Here is a 14,464-nt window from a genome sequence, read left to right as displayed (position 1 = left end):
CTGGCATTTTTGTATTTTTAGTAGGAACAGGGTTTCACCATGTTGGCCAGGCTGGTCTGGAACTCCTGACCTCATGATCCGCCTGCCTCGGCTTCCCAAAGTGCTGGGATTACAGGTGTGAGTCACCGCACCCATCCAGATCCCTTTTTCTAATACATGCATTCAGTCTTTAAATTTCCCTCTAAGCACTGCTTTTGCTGTATCCCACAAGCTTTGATGTTATATATATTTTTATTTATTTCAATTTTTTTTTTTTTTCTTGAGGTGGAGTTTTGCTCTTGTTGCCCAGGCTGGAGTGCAATGGCGTGACCTCGGTCCACTGCAACCTCTGCCTCCCGGATTCAAGTGATTCTCCTGCCTCAGCCTCCGGAGTAGCTGGGATTACAGGCATGCACCACCATGCCTGACTAATTTTGTATTTTTAGTAGAGATGGAGTTTCTCCATGTTGGTCAGTACTCCCAACCTCAGGTGATCCAGCAGCCTCGGCCTCCCAAAGTGCTGGGATTACAGGTGTGAGCCACTGTGCCCGGCATTTTGTTTTGTTTTGTTTTGTTTAAGAGACAGTGTTTTGCTATGTTGCCCAGGCTGGTCTCGAACTCCTGAGCTCAAGCGATCTGCACACCTTGGCCTTCCATAGTGTTAGGATTACAGGTGAGCCACCATGCCCGGCAAAATATTTTAAACTTATTTTGAGATTTCTTATTTGACCAATGTGTTATTTAGAAGTGTGCTGTTTAGTTTCCAAATATTTAAGGATTTTCCAACTATCTTAATGATTTCTGGTTGAATTCCACTGTGCTCTGAGAACAGACATTGTATGATTTTTTTTTTTTTAATTTGTTAAGGTGTATTTTATGGCTCAGGATGTAGTCTTATCTTGTTGGATATTCCACGTGAGCTTAAGAAAAGTCTGTTTACTTTGCAGAGTCTTCAGCTCCTCTCGGTGTTTTGTCCAGGTTGTATAGCTACATTCAGTGAGAGTGACAGAGTGCAATATGCTTAGTCCATCTTAAGAATTGGAACTCATCCCTGTATTTTGTGGTATTTCTTTTGGAGAGATAAGAAATATGGTTACTTGTAATTTGCTTCTTTGTTACGTTGCTTTATTTAAGGTATATACCTATTTGTAATGCCACCAGCAATGTATGAAATCACTAGTTTTGCCACATAAGGGATATATTTTAAGGGTAACACTTTCTGCTTAAAAGTTATAAGACAGCTTGGAAGTTCAGCTATAATTAAATAATATTTCCTTAAATGGTTAGAAAAGTATAAAATGTAAGTAATTAAATATATATTTCAGTCTGAAGTTTTTCACATAAAATTCAGGTTTCTTAGCTGGGTGTGGTGGTGTGTGCCTGCAATCCTAGCTACTTGGAAGGCTGGGGTGGGAGAATCACTTGAGCCTAGCAATTCAAGACCAGTCTGGGCAACACAGCAAAACCCTATCTCAAAAAGAAGAGGCCAGGTGCGGTGGCTCACGTCTGTAATCTCACCACTTCAGGAGGCCGAGGCAGGCAGATCACCTGAGGTCACGAGTTCGAGACCAGCCTGGCCAACGTGGCGAAACCCCGTCTCTACTAAAAGTACAAAAATTAGCCGGGTGTGGTGGCGGGCGCCTGTAATCCCAGCTACTCAGGAGGCTGAGACAGGAGAATCACTTGAACCCAGGAGACGGAGGTTCTAGTGAGCCGAGATCACACCATTGCACTCCAACCTGGGCAACAAAGAGTGAAACTCCATCTCAAAAAAACAAAAAAAAAAAATTAGGTATCTACTTATGTTCACTTTATTTGTCACCATTTCTTCCCTTTATCAATTTCCCTCAAAAAAAAATTTTTTTTTGTTTTTTTTGAGGCGGCATCTTGCTCTATCACCAGGCTGGAGTGCAGTGGTATGATCTCGGCTCACTGCAACCTCCGCCTCCAGGGTTCAAGTGATTCTTCTGCCTCAGTCTCCTGAGTAGCTGGGAGTACAGGCGTGCGCTACCACACCCGGCTAATTTTCGTATTTTTAGTGGAGATGCTATTTCACCATGTTGGCCAGTGTGGTCTCCATCTCTTGACCTCGTGATCCGCCTGCCTCAGCCTCCCAAAGTGCTGGGATTACACTCCTGACCTCATGATCCGCCTGCCTCAGCCTCCCAAAGTTCTGGGATTACAGGCGTGAGCCATCGCGCCTGGCCAAAAATTTTTTTTTTTTTTTTTTTTTTGGAATGTAGACAAAATGGAGATGAGGAGGACGTGGCTGCTATGGAGTAAAGGAAGACACCGAACTAATATACCCTGGGTTGTGTTGGAGAGGCCATTTTGTCATTTTATTCTGAAACCTTTTCTGGCTTTCGCTATATAGAATAAGAGATTTAGGCAGAGACCAGGGGAAATGTTATAAATATTGTCAATTTAAAAGAATCAATTGTTTACATCTGTAAGCTAATGGAGGGAGCAGTTCTTTAGTAATTGTCTTAGGTTGGCTTAGAGTAGGATCAATTTGCAAACGCTAAATCTCAGTGTCGTAGATGTGGAGATTCATTATATTCAACATTGAATGTAGTTAAATATTTATTGAGCACTTACTATATGCCAGGCACTGCTGTAGGATCTGTGGATATAGCAGTGAACAAATGAGGAAAAATAAAATCCCTGCCTGCAGAATTGTTTGAACCCAGGAGGTAGAGATTACAGTGAGTTGAGACCACGCCACTGCCCTCCAGCCTGGGTGACAGAGACTCTGTCTCAAAAAAAAAAAAAAAAAATAAAATAAATAAAATAAAATAAATTCCTGCCTGCATGGAATTTAACAGATTTGTAGGTAGGGATGAAAGATGGACAACATGGTAAATAAATAAATTACAGTATATAGTATGTTAGTGGTAAATGCTGTGTGGAAAAGGAAAGCTGGATGACTGGGGAATGCTGGGCTGGTTTTGAAGTAGTTCGTAATTTAAATAGGATATTCAGGGAAGACTTCACTGAGAAGTTGACATTTGACCAAACATATGAAGGCAGTGAAGCTTTGCATACATCCAGGAAAAGAGCATTCTACATAGATGGAGTAGACAGTGCGAAGATTCTGAAGCAGGAGAGTGCCTGCCTTAGTCTAGGATGATGAGGTGGCCAATGTAGCTCCACGATTAATTGGAAGTTCATTCCACGAATGCAAAGCTACTTTGTTATTAGAAAATTATTGATTCATTAAATTACTAGGTCAATGATGAAAACTGTATGTAGAGATGGGAACATATAGGTACAATCCTTGTCCCAGCTACCCAGACAAGGATTTTATTTCCTAGACTCTCTTGTGTCTAGATAGTGCCAAGTGACTATTTTTGCGGTAGAATGTGAGCAGAAGTAATACGTGTCACTTCCTAGCCAAGGTACTCAAGAATAGGGTGTGCTTTTTCTATGTGTTCTCTTTTCGGGTTGGATACAGAAGAACTCCATGGCTCACCACATGGCTTACCACATGGCTTACCACATTGGAAAGAGCCTTGTTTTTTGAATTGCTTTATTGAGAAAAACTGCCCATCTCCCCCCTGCAAAAAAAAAAAAAAAAAATCAAACTAACAGCCAATAACACAATGATGGCAAATTGCTAGAAACAAGTATTTGAAAAAATTAGACATGTGATGAAGAAATTTCTATCATTACTACTATTTGGCATTATTCTAGAACTTGTAGCCTATGTAGTATTAAAAATGAGGTATAGGACACTGTCCCAGCTGCCACCTAGACTTGTCTCCATCGAGGACCCCTTTAACCAGATTGACTGGCCACTTGGACCTCGTTCCTCTCAGGGGTGGACATCCAGATTGTGGGGGATGACCTGACAGTCACCAACCCCAAGAGGATTGCCCAGTCCTTTGAGAAGAAGGCCTGCCGCTCTCTGCTGCTGAAGGTCAACCAGATTGGCTTGGTGACCGAATCGATCCAGGTGTGCAAACTGGCTCACTCTAACGGCTGAGGGGTGATGGTGAGCCACTGCTCTGGGGAGACTGAGGACATTTTCATTGCTGACCTTGTGGTGGGGCTCTGCACAGGACAGATCAAGACTGGCGCCCCCTACCCCTTGGCGCGCCTGGCCAAATACAACCAATTCATTGAGGATCGAGGAGGCTCTTGGGGACAAGGCTGTTTTTGCTGGATATAAGTTCCATAACCCAAAGGCCAAGTGAGAAGCTGGAGGCTCCAGGACTCTACTGGACAGACCCAGGTCTGGAAGTCCTGCTTCCTGAAATAAACACTGGTGTCAACCAAAAAAAAAAAACGAACCAAAAAACAAAAAGAGGTATAGACCAGGTGCGCAGTGGCTCACACCTGTAATCCCAGCACTTTGGGAGGCTGAGGTGGGCAGATCACCTGAGGTTAAGAGTTTGAGACTAACCTGGCCACCGTGGTGAAACCCCATCTGTAATAAAAATACAAAAATTAGATGGGCATGGTCCATCTCAAAAAACAAAAAAACAAAAATTAGATGTGGTGGCGTGTGCCTGTAATCCCAGCTACTCGGGAGGCTGAGGTGGGAGAATTGCTTGAATCTGGGAGATGGAGGCTGCAGTGAGCTGAGATCACGCCACTGCACTCCAGCCTGGCCGATAGAGCAAGACTCTGTCTCTCAATAAATAAATACATGCATTATCAAGATTGTGTTTCTGTCTCTCTCCCTTTTTTTTTTTTTGAGGCGGAGTCTCGCTCTGTCGCCCAGGCTGGAGTGCAGTGCTGCAATCTCAGCTCACTGCAAGCTCCGCCACCTGGATTCACGCCATTCTCTTGCCTCAGCCTTCCGAGTAGCTGGGACTACAGGCGCCTGCCACCACACATGGCTAATTTTTTTGTATTTTTAGTAGGGATGGGGTTTCACCGTGTTAGCCAGGATGGTCTCGATCTCGACCTTGTGATCCGCCCGCCTCAACCTCCCAAAGTACTGGGATTACAGGCGTGAGCCACTGCGCCCGGCCTTTTTTTTTTTTTTTTTTTTTGACACAGAGTCTTGCTCTGTCGCCCAGTCTAGAGTGCAGTGGCGCTATCTCGGCTCACTGCAACCTCTTCCTCCCAGGTTCACACCATTCTCCTGCCTCAGCCTTGCGAGTAGCTGGGACTGCAGGTGCCTGCCCACCATGTCCAGCTAATTTTTTGTATTTTTAGTAGAGACGGGGTCTCACCGTGTTAGCCAGGATGGTCTCGATCTCCTGACCTCGGCATCCGCCCACCTCGGGCTACCAAAATGTTGGGATTACAGGCGTGAGCCACTGCACCCGGCTGTGTTTCTGTCTCTCTCTGTTTGGTGTGTTAATTTGATCCTCAAACTCTGTGGAGCAAGAAAGCTGTTAGCTTTAGCCTCACATCATGCAGATTTAACTCCAGTGGTTGCTGGAGTTAACAAAGTTTTAATTTTTCTCTTATTCTGCCCTTTACCCTTGGCTTGAGACTTCTTCCCATTAGTAAACCATTTACTGTGGTCAAGAGGATGGGAAGTGCTAATTGGGTTTCATGTGTTACTGCTAGTGTTGGTTTCCACTGTGTGGATTTAGAGTGGAGTAGGGGATGGATCTCCAAAAGAAAATCAGGGCCTTTTTAGCAGAAGAATGTTGAATGGTAGGTAAACTCCTAGAAACAAATCTACCTTAAGCTTTGTGGAGTTCATGGACCCACAGCAACTAACAGTAAAAATTATGCCTTTGTCTTATAACAGTCTTTATAGCTGTCATTCTGGACCCTTAAAAAAGATTATGCATTGATAATGGGTTTGGGGAGAAAACGGCATTTTATTTTTTAAATTTTTATTATATTTTAAAAATACAAAATGCTTCTTGAATTTGCATGTCATCCTTGTGCAGGGGCCATGCTGATCTTCTCTGCATGTTCTTAGTATGTGTGCTGCAGAAGGGAGCACAAAAATGGCATTTTAACAGAGGATAGCTTCATTACTAAAGGCATATGTGAGACTTATTTTTGAGGGACCTTGGAATTGGACTAACTTAATCTTGTGGAGCTAATATATTGAGGATAGTAGAGTATAAGTTTGGGTAGTCATAGTATAGCTGTATTTTGGATGACTTGTTAGGAAATGCAGCTGTAGTAGGTGCTTAGATATTTGTTCAAATCAACAATAGTAAAAAGATCAATTATTTTAAGAGTATCCGAAAGACATCTACAAATAATAAATTATTTTCCGTAATTATACCTTTCTTTTACTTCTTCTCTTACGTAGATATAATCGTGATTTTTTTCTTGTTCCAAGACTTTCTGGGGGTAGAAATGAAAAATGATTGTAAGGATTTTTTTTTTTTTTTTTTTTTTTTTTTTGCTAACTTATGGTTTTCTTGCCTTTTGTTTGTTTGTTTTGTTTTTGGAGACAGAGTCTCACACTGTCACCCAGGCTGGGGTGCAGTGGCGCAATTTTAGCTCACCGCAACCTCCTTCTCCCAGGTTCAAGTGATTCTTGTGCCTCAGCCTCCCGAGTAGCTGGGACTACAAGCACGTGCCACCACGCCTGGGTAATTTTTGTGCTTTTAGTAGAGACTATGTTTCACCATGTTGACCAGGCTGGTCTCTTAACTCCTGACCTCAGATGATCCGCCCACCTCTCTCTCCCAAAGTACTGGGATTACAGCAGTGAGCCACTGCACCCCGCCGGTTTTCTTGCATTTTAATCAGAAAGTAAGTTGGAGCACTTTATGTTTTTTGAGGTTTTCTTTTTTTTTTTTTGAGACGAAGTTTCACTCTTGTTGCCCAGGCTGGAGTGGAATGGCGGGATCTCAGTTCACTGCAACCTCTGCCTCCTGGGTTCAAGCGATTCTCCTGCCTCAGCCTCCCAAGTAGCTGGGGCTACAGGCGCCCACTGTCCCTTTGGAACTTGATGAAAGCTATGGATCTACTCCCCAGAAAAAGATATAAACACTAAATACTATGTCTGATTCCAAAGGGATTCATGGAATCCTGAAGCCTGTTTATACTGTGGGCCTGAATTATAAATTAACACTCTGATCTAACGTCATATTATTAATATTTGTATATTTATTCCTAATCCTGTCTGTTTTTAAAATTTAATCTAAATCTTATTGTGTATTCAATTTTATATTCATAAGCATTTACTTATCTTTGGAAACTCAAAAGCATTTTTAATAACAATATATTTTCAATTTAGGAATAATTTATTGGATTTCTCTTACGTTTTGGGTATTGTCTAATTTGAGGAGCACAAAGATAAAGAGGCCTCTGCTCTCTCTTTGCTCATGTACTAAGGATCGATCTCTTTGGAAGGGGAGTTAAATTACTTGATTATCTTAGTATTGGGTGTTTATTTAGATTATTTATTTTTATAACTTTGTTACAAATAATACTGCAGTAACACTTTTGTGCCTGGGCCTCATGTATTTCTGTTACTTTGACAGATTTGCTAGAAGAAGGGTTACTGGGTAAGAGGGTGTCACTCTTTGAAAGGCTATAGAAGTTAATACCAATTTTTTTTTTTTTTTTTTTTTGAGACAGGGTCTCACTCTGTCACCCAGGCTAGCGTGTAGTGACACGATCTCGGCTCACTGCAACCTCTGCCTCCTGGGACCAAGCAGTCCACCCACTCAGCCTCTTGAGTAGCTGGGACCACAGGTGTGTGCCACCATGCCCAGATAATTTTTATATATATATTTTTTTGAGACGGAGTCTCGCTCTGTCGCCCAGGCTGGAGTGCTGTGGCCGGATCTCAGCTCACTGCAAGCCCCGCCTCCCGGGTTTATGCCATTCTCCTGCCTCAGCCTCCCTAGTAGCTGGAACTACAGGCGCCCGCCACCTCGCCCGGCTAGTTTTTTGTATTTTTTAGTAGAGACGGGGTTTCACCGTGTTAGCCAGGATGGTCTCGATCTCCTGACCTCGTGATCCGCCCGTCTCGGCCTCCCAAAGTGCTGGGATTACAGGCTTGAGCCACCGCGCCCGGCATAATTCTTATATTTTTATTTATTTATTTGAGACAAGGTCTTACTCTGTCACCCAGGCTAGAGTGCAATGGCATGATCTCAGCTCACTGCAACCTCCACCTCCTGGGTTCAAGCGATTCTCCTGCCTCAGCTTCCCGAGTTGGGATTATAGGCATACACCACCACGCCCGGCTAATTTTTGTGTTTTTAGTAGAGACGGGGTTTTGCCATGTTGGCCAGGCTAGTCTCAATCTCCTGACCTCAGGGAATCCGCCCACCTTGGCCTTCCAAAGTGCTGAGATTACAGTTGTGAGCTTAATTTTTATATTTTTAGTAGAGATAGGATTTCACCATGTTTCCCAGGCTGGTCTCTAACTCCTGGGCTCAAAGCAATCCACCCACCTCGGCCTCCCAAGTAGTGCTGGGATTACAAATGTGAGCCACTGCGCCTGGCCTGTTACCAAATTACTGTCTATAAAGGTGTATCATTTTACCCTCTCCACTGTTTTAGTGTGTATGTGCCTGTCTTATTCAACTCTTGAAGAAGTTAATATTACCAGTTTAAAAATCTTTGCTATTTTGTTAAGTGATAGATAAACTTTGAGGTATCTGTCAAAAGGAGTAGGGAAGGTATGTCAGATACAGAGCAGCATGAGTGAAGGTGGCATGCTGACAGTGTGTGAGAGGCACCATCTGCCAGAGCTGAGGAGGTTCTTGAGGGACGTGTGTGTTGCAGTACACTGAAAGGTTCTATTTGGATGTGTTTCTTAATGGCTTGTGCTCCACAGTAAGCCTGTTCTTGACACTAGCTCCTCAAGACAGATGCTGGCAGCAGTCTCTTAAAATGGCTTACTATAGAGGATTAGTGGAATAGGTCATAGTCTCTGCTGCAGCAGCTGGTTCCGAGGCCATATTGATATTCATCATCTCCCTCTGCCACTGCCTAGTCTAGATTTCCGTCACTCATGGCCAGACTGCAGCTGATCAAGGTTGCTTGCCTGAGGCCATCATTCCTGAGGAGTCTAAGCCCCTATTTCTCTTTTCCTTATCGTGCCTTTGTCATATGCTGCACTTGCGTTTTATCATTAGATGTGGAAGCACCGAGGAGCACCTACTAGGTCTACAAATTGTTGTCACCTTCAAAGCCACTGAAATGGTTGGCTCTTGTTTTTGAGGAATTGTAACATAGGGTGCTGAGAGTTGGATTCTGCTGATGACAAGTTGGGCAACACAGCAGCAACAGTGGCTCTTTTCATTAATTAGCTGATGAAACCTTAGACAAGCTATTTAATTTCTCTGCACCTCAGTTTTCACATCTGAAAAAAATGGGCTGATGGTATCTACCGCATAGGTTTATTGTAAAGGTTAAATAAGCTAACATATCTAAATCACTTAGAATAGTGCTTGGCAATTAAATGCTAGATAAGTATTAACTGTTAGTGTTATCAATTCTTCAGAGTTTGAAGAGAGTTTGATTGAGAGCTTTTTTTCTTGAACTAGGGAGTGTGTATAACCTCCAGACTTTTTGGATAATTAAAAGAACCCAAGCTGGGAAAGACTAAACCAAAGTGACTTGATAGAGCTGTTCAGAATTGAGGGACCCCTAGGTAAACTATGCCCGTGAGCTTACAAAGTCAGCTTCTATAATCTTCTCTGTATATCTGTAGGTGCCTCTCTGTATAGATCTCACTCAGCTCACTGCAACCTCCGCCTCCTGGGTTCAAGTGATTCTCCTGCCTCAGCCTCCCGAGTAGCTGGGATTACAGGCGTACGCCACCATGCCTTGCTAATTTTGTATTTTTAGTAGAGACGGGGTTTCTCCATGTTGGTCAGGCTGGTCTTGAACTCCCGACCTCAGGTGATCCACCCACCTTGGCCTCCCAAAGTGCTGGGATTACAGGCGTGAGCCACCGCGCCCGGCCTTCCCTCACCTTTTATGCTTTTTTAAAAAGAGGCATTTTTACTAGTGTCTAAAGCTAGTCTTGCCATCCATGTTCCTAATTCCATCAGCCAACCATTAAGTGTTTTAAATCTGTCATATAATAGGCACTAGTAATACTAGATGAATAAAGCTGGGCATGGTGGCTCACACTTGTAGTCCTAGCTACTTGGGAGGTTGAGGCAGGAGGATTGCTTGAGTCCAGGAGTTTGAGGCTGCAGTGAGCTATGATCATGTACTCCAGGTATGGAACTGCAGGCCACCTTGGGCGACAGAGTGAGTCCCTGTCTCAAAAACAAAAAACTGGTGCACTGTGATAAGCAGTACTGGGGATGTATTAGGGTGCTGCTATAGGAGCATAGCTATTTTTGAAGCCATGGGAGGATGAAAATGTCCAAGAGAGTAAAACACTGAGGAGAAAAGAATCCTGAAGGAGACCAACATTAAAAGACTGTGGGCAATGAAGAAGTTACTAGTAGAGAGGTAGAGTAGAGTGAACCATGAGAGTCTAGTGTGACAGAAGCTGAACAGAAAAGTGCATCTCAGGACACAGGTAGTGATCAACAGATACTGCTAAACAACCAGGTAAGGACCTTTTCCCTCTTTCCTCCGAAGGCTCTTTTAGATAACATTTCTGTCTAAATACCATGTGTTCCTTGTTACTCTCATGTGTTGAGCTCCTGAACTCAGATGAGTGAGTGTATCATGAGTTTGGTAACTGAGGGAAACCAGATCCTCTGAATTCATTTTGTTCTTGAGTGTCAAATCGGAACTAGTACCTCAAGCTCAGATAATGAGGGATTTGTCAAAAAATGTATCTGAAATTACTTGCCTCTCATGGTGGAAAGGGGGAATATGGGATATCTAGGGATGTTTGGGTCTCCCTTTATCCTGGTTCGGTGAAACTTCATTTGACGAAACAATTATTCCTCAATTCCACATTTCGTTTTCTTTATTGTCCTAGAAAGAGTTGTTTTAATTCCGTTACTACTCCCAGTCAGTGCTAAATCCCCTCACATCTGATTTCTTCCCTCCACATTAAGTGGAATCTGAATTTACAAAGCTAATTAAAGATCCCTTTGTTGCCAAATACAGGGGATAAATTTCTGTTGTTATCTCAGCTTCTAGGCAGCATTTGACATTGTTGACCACCTAAACCTTAGAATACTTTTGTCTTTTCTGAAACACTAGTGTTTTCTGGTTTTCTTCTTATCCCTCTGGTCACTTAGTTTATTTCCTAGTTGTTCTTCTCTGGCTGTTAAATGTTGATATATTGTTCTATAACATAAGCTCTCGTCTCTTCTCATTCTTTATTGTTGGCTGATTTGATTTACTGGTATGGCACAAGTTACCCTAATTAAAGCTTTTGGGCAGTAAATGAGCCTTCTAACACTGATAGAACTCTATGTAAAGATCACTGTATTACTTATTTGGACATTTAAAATGTAACAGTCATATAGATTGTACAGAATTCAGACTCTGCACATCTGTATATCTGGAATGAACTCATAATGCAACAATAATTGAAATATTCCTGTTATTTAGGCTAGAATCAAACTTGAATCTTGGAGGTAACTCAATTATTCTTGAGTGTTCAGAAAATAAAATTTTTAAATCCTTTTTATTAACTGAATTGGGAATCTACAAGCTAAGAAGTGAATATATTAAGCACCCTTTAAAAATCTAGCTTTAAATCTATGTAGTGTTGATTTTAATTATTCTGAGTCATAAAGTAGTTTCTAAAAATTGTACTTTGAAGTTCCATGAGCAGCAGTGGAATGAGGTTTTGTTTGGTAAACACTGCCCTCCTGTGGTTAATGTAAGCTAACAGTTTTGCAAAACTACTGTAGTCTTTTCCACTTGTGGTAAGATAATGGTTCATACAGCATGTTTGCTCAGTAATATATGTGGCCAAGACAGGGTTTTTTCCCCTCATTCTCTCCCTCTTGGTTTTTTTCTAGTGTGTCTGCACATTTTTCTCATTTCTATCTATGCACATTTTCTTTCTTTTTTTGGTGGGGGAGACAGAGTCTCACTCTGTCGCCGAGGTTGGAGTCCAGTGGCACTATCTCGGCTCATGGCAACCCCCGCCTCCCAGGGTTTGGCTCTCAGGATTCTCATGCCTCAGATTCTTGTCCCTCAGCCTCCCGAGTAGCTGGGATAACAGGCATGTGCCACCACACCCAGCTCATTTTTGTATTTTTATTAGAACCAGGGTTTGGTCATGTTGGCCAGGCTGGTCTCTTACTGCTGGCCTCAAGTGATCTGCCCGCCTTGGCCTCCCAAAGTGCTGGGATTACAGACATGAGCCCCTGAGCCCGGCCCATGCACTTTTTCTTATATGAATTATAAGAGTTAAATGTAAATGAATACAGAAAAAGTATTAAGTTATGAAAGGGAGGGAAACTACATTTAAGTGTAAACATGCTTAAAGAAATAGAAAAGACCAGTCAGTTACAATACATGAAACTAATAAAAACTTTCATGGAAAATCAATAGTGATAAAAAGATGAAGAATAAACTGGAAGAAAGGGTTTGTAGTAAATGTGACAGTAAATGTTTCAATATATTTAATGTAAATTAGAGAGCTCTCACAAATGGTATATAAGTGGACAATAGCCAATGAATAACCAATTCACAAGTGAGGAAATACAGTAATTAAAGCACAAAAATATATTTAAATGCATAATGGTACTTTATAAAATGATACTCATAATAGTGGTATTTCAAACAAAAACCAACATCACCTTTGCAGCATGCCAGAAAACCAGCTAATTATTCTGAAAACAGTAAATACAAAAATAAGTTGCTTATCCTGCCTTTTTTTTTTTGGAGGAGTTTTGCTCTTGTCGCCTAGTTTGGAGTGTGGTGGCGCAGTCTCACTCACTGCAAATTTCGCCTTCCGGGTTCAAGCGATTGCCTTGCCTCAGCCTCCTGAGTAGCTGGGATTACAGGCATGTGCCACCACACCCGGCTAATTTTTGTGTTTTTAGTAGAGATGGGGTTTCACCATGTTGGCCAGGCTGGTCTTGAACTCCTGACCTCAGGTGATCTACCCGCCTTGGCCTGCTGGGATTACAGGCGTGAGCCACTGCGTGCAGCCTTATCCTGCCTTTTCAATATGGATTGTACCTGGGGTAACCAAATAGATAGTGGAAAGCATTTCTCTTTAGAAGGGCTCTCGCTTATAAATGAAAAAGGAACGATGGACCATCAGCATTTTCCAACCCCTAAATAAAATGATGGAGATAGTGATCATCGGTGGCTGCTAAAACAATTAGATTGAAATGCTGATAGGAAGCTTTATAATGGTGGATCAGGTAGACCACATCTATCCCACTGATATATCTTAGCATCTCAAAAAGGAGATCGTAGATATTTTGTGTGTTCTGATGTGGCATGGTAGGAAGTATACCGTAAGCCTATGAAGTTTTCTTGCTAAAATAAAATCTGAATCTGAGCAAGCCTCTAGGTTTCGATTCTAATTTTCAGGAAATGCAAGGGACAGAGGACCATACGATTAGCACGATACAGGATATGTGTAACTACAGTACAGTTTACTAGTTTTTTTCTGTAAGTGAATTGGAAGAAAAAAGAATGAGAGAAATCCGTAGATTAAAAGATACTTCAAGACATGTGTTAGCCAAATCCAGTATATGTAAGTCTATAGATTTGAACAAATCAGGTATTTAAAAGCAGTGGTTTTTTCCTGTAAATTTGGGACATTGACTAAATAATTTTATATTAAGGAATTATAGTCATTTTCTGAGGTGTAAAATATTTTTTTAAGTCCTTGTTGTCAGAGATATATATCACAATAATAATGAATGAAATGTCAGTGGCTTGCTTCAGAATAACCCAGTTTGTGGACGGAGGGTGGCTGAAGGTATGGATGAAACAAGATAGGCCATGTGTTGATAATTGTTGAAAATGGGTGATGGGTATGTGGTGGTTCATTGTAATGTTCTCTCTAATTTGGTGAATGTTTTTAGATTTCCATAATAAAAAGTTTTAAAAGTGTAGTATTTAAATCTTTAATTGAAAAACATTTTTCTTTCTCCCCCAAACTATAGCTTTAAGCAGTCTGAGAAAATTTAGTATAATACTTTTCTATATTAAAACTAATTCTAGGCCAGTTATCGTAGCTCACACCTGTAATCCTAGCACCCTGGGAGGCCGAGGCAGGTGGAACATTGAGCCCAGGAATTTGAGACCAGCCTGGACAACATGGCTAAACCCCCTCTCTACAAAAAGTACAAAAACCCAGGAGTTCAAGACCAGCCTGGGCAACATGGCAAAACCCTGTCTGTACAAAAAAATACAAAAATTAGCCAGGTGTGGTGGCACATGCCTGTAGTCCTAGCTACTCTGGAGACTGAGGTGGGAGCATTGCTTGAGCCTGGGAGGCAGAGGTTGCAGTGAGCTGTGATTGCACCATGCACTCCAGCCTGGGCAATACAGTGAGACTCTGCCTCAAAAAAGACAACAATAAAAAACTTTTTGTTTTTTTTCTGGAGACAGAGTCTCGCTCTTTCACCCAGGCTGGAGTACAGTGGCGCTGTCTCGGCTCACTGCAGCCTCTGCTTCCTGGGTTCAAGTGATTCTTGAATTC

General features: G+C 42.0%; 1 protein-coding gene and 1 pseudogene across 1 annotated transcript in view; one reads left to right on the top strand and one right to left on the bottom strand.

Annotated features, from left to right (window-relative positions):
• The window catches only part of ASXL2 (ASXL transcriptional regulator 2), a 153,952-nt gene that overhangs the window by 22,834 nt on the left and 116,654 nt on the right, over positions 1–14,464 (top strand). The window lies entirely within an intron of this gene.
• Positions 5,793–5,893, bottom strand: LOC119627381 (U6 spliceosomal RNA; annotated as a pseudogene).

Source organism: Chlorocebus sabaeus, chromosome 14 (genome assembly GCF_047675955.1).
Source record: "Chlorocebus sabaeus isolate Y175 chromosome 14, mChlSab1.0.hap1, whole genome shotgun sequence".
Lineage (NCBI taxonomy): Eukaryota > Metazoa > Chordata > Mammalia > Primates > Cercopithecidae > Chlorocebus > Chlorocebus sabaeus.
The sequence above is the reverse complement of the archived record's forward strand: the minus strand, read 5'-3'. Positions and strand labels throughout refer to the sequence as shown.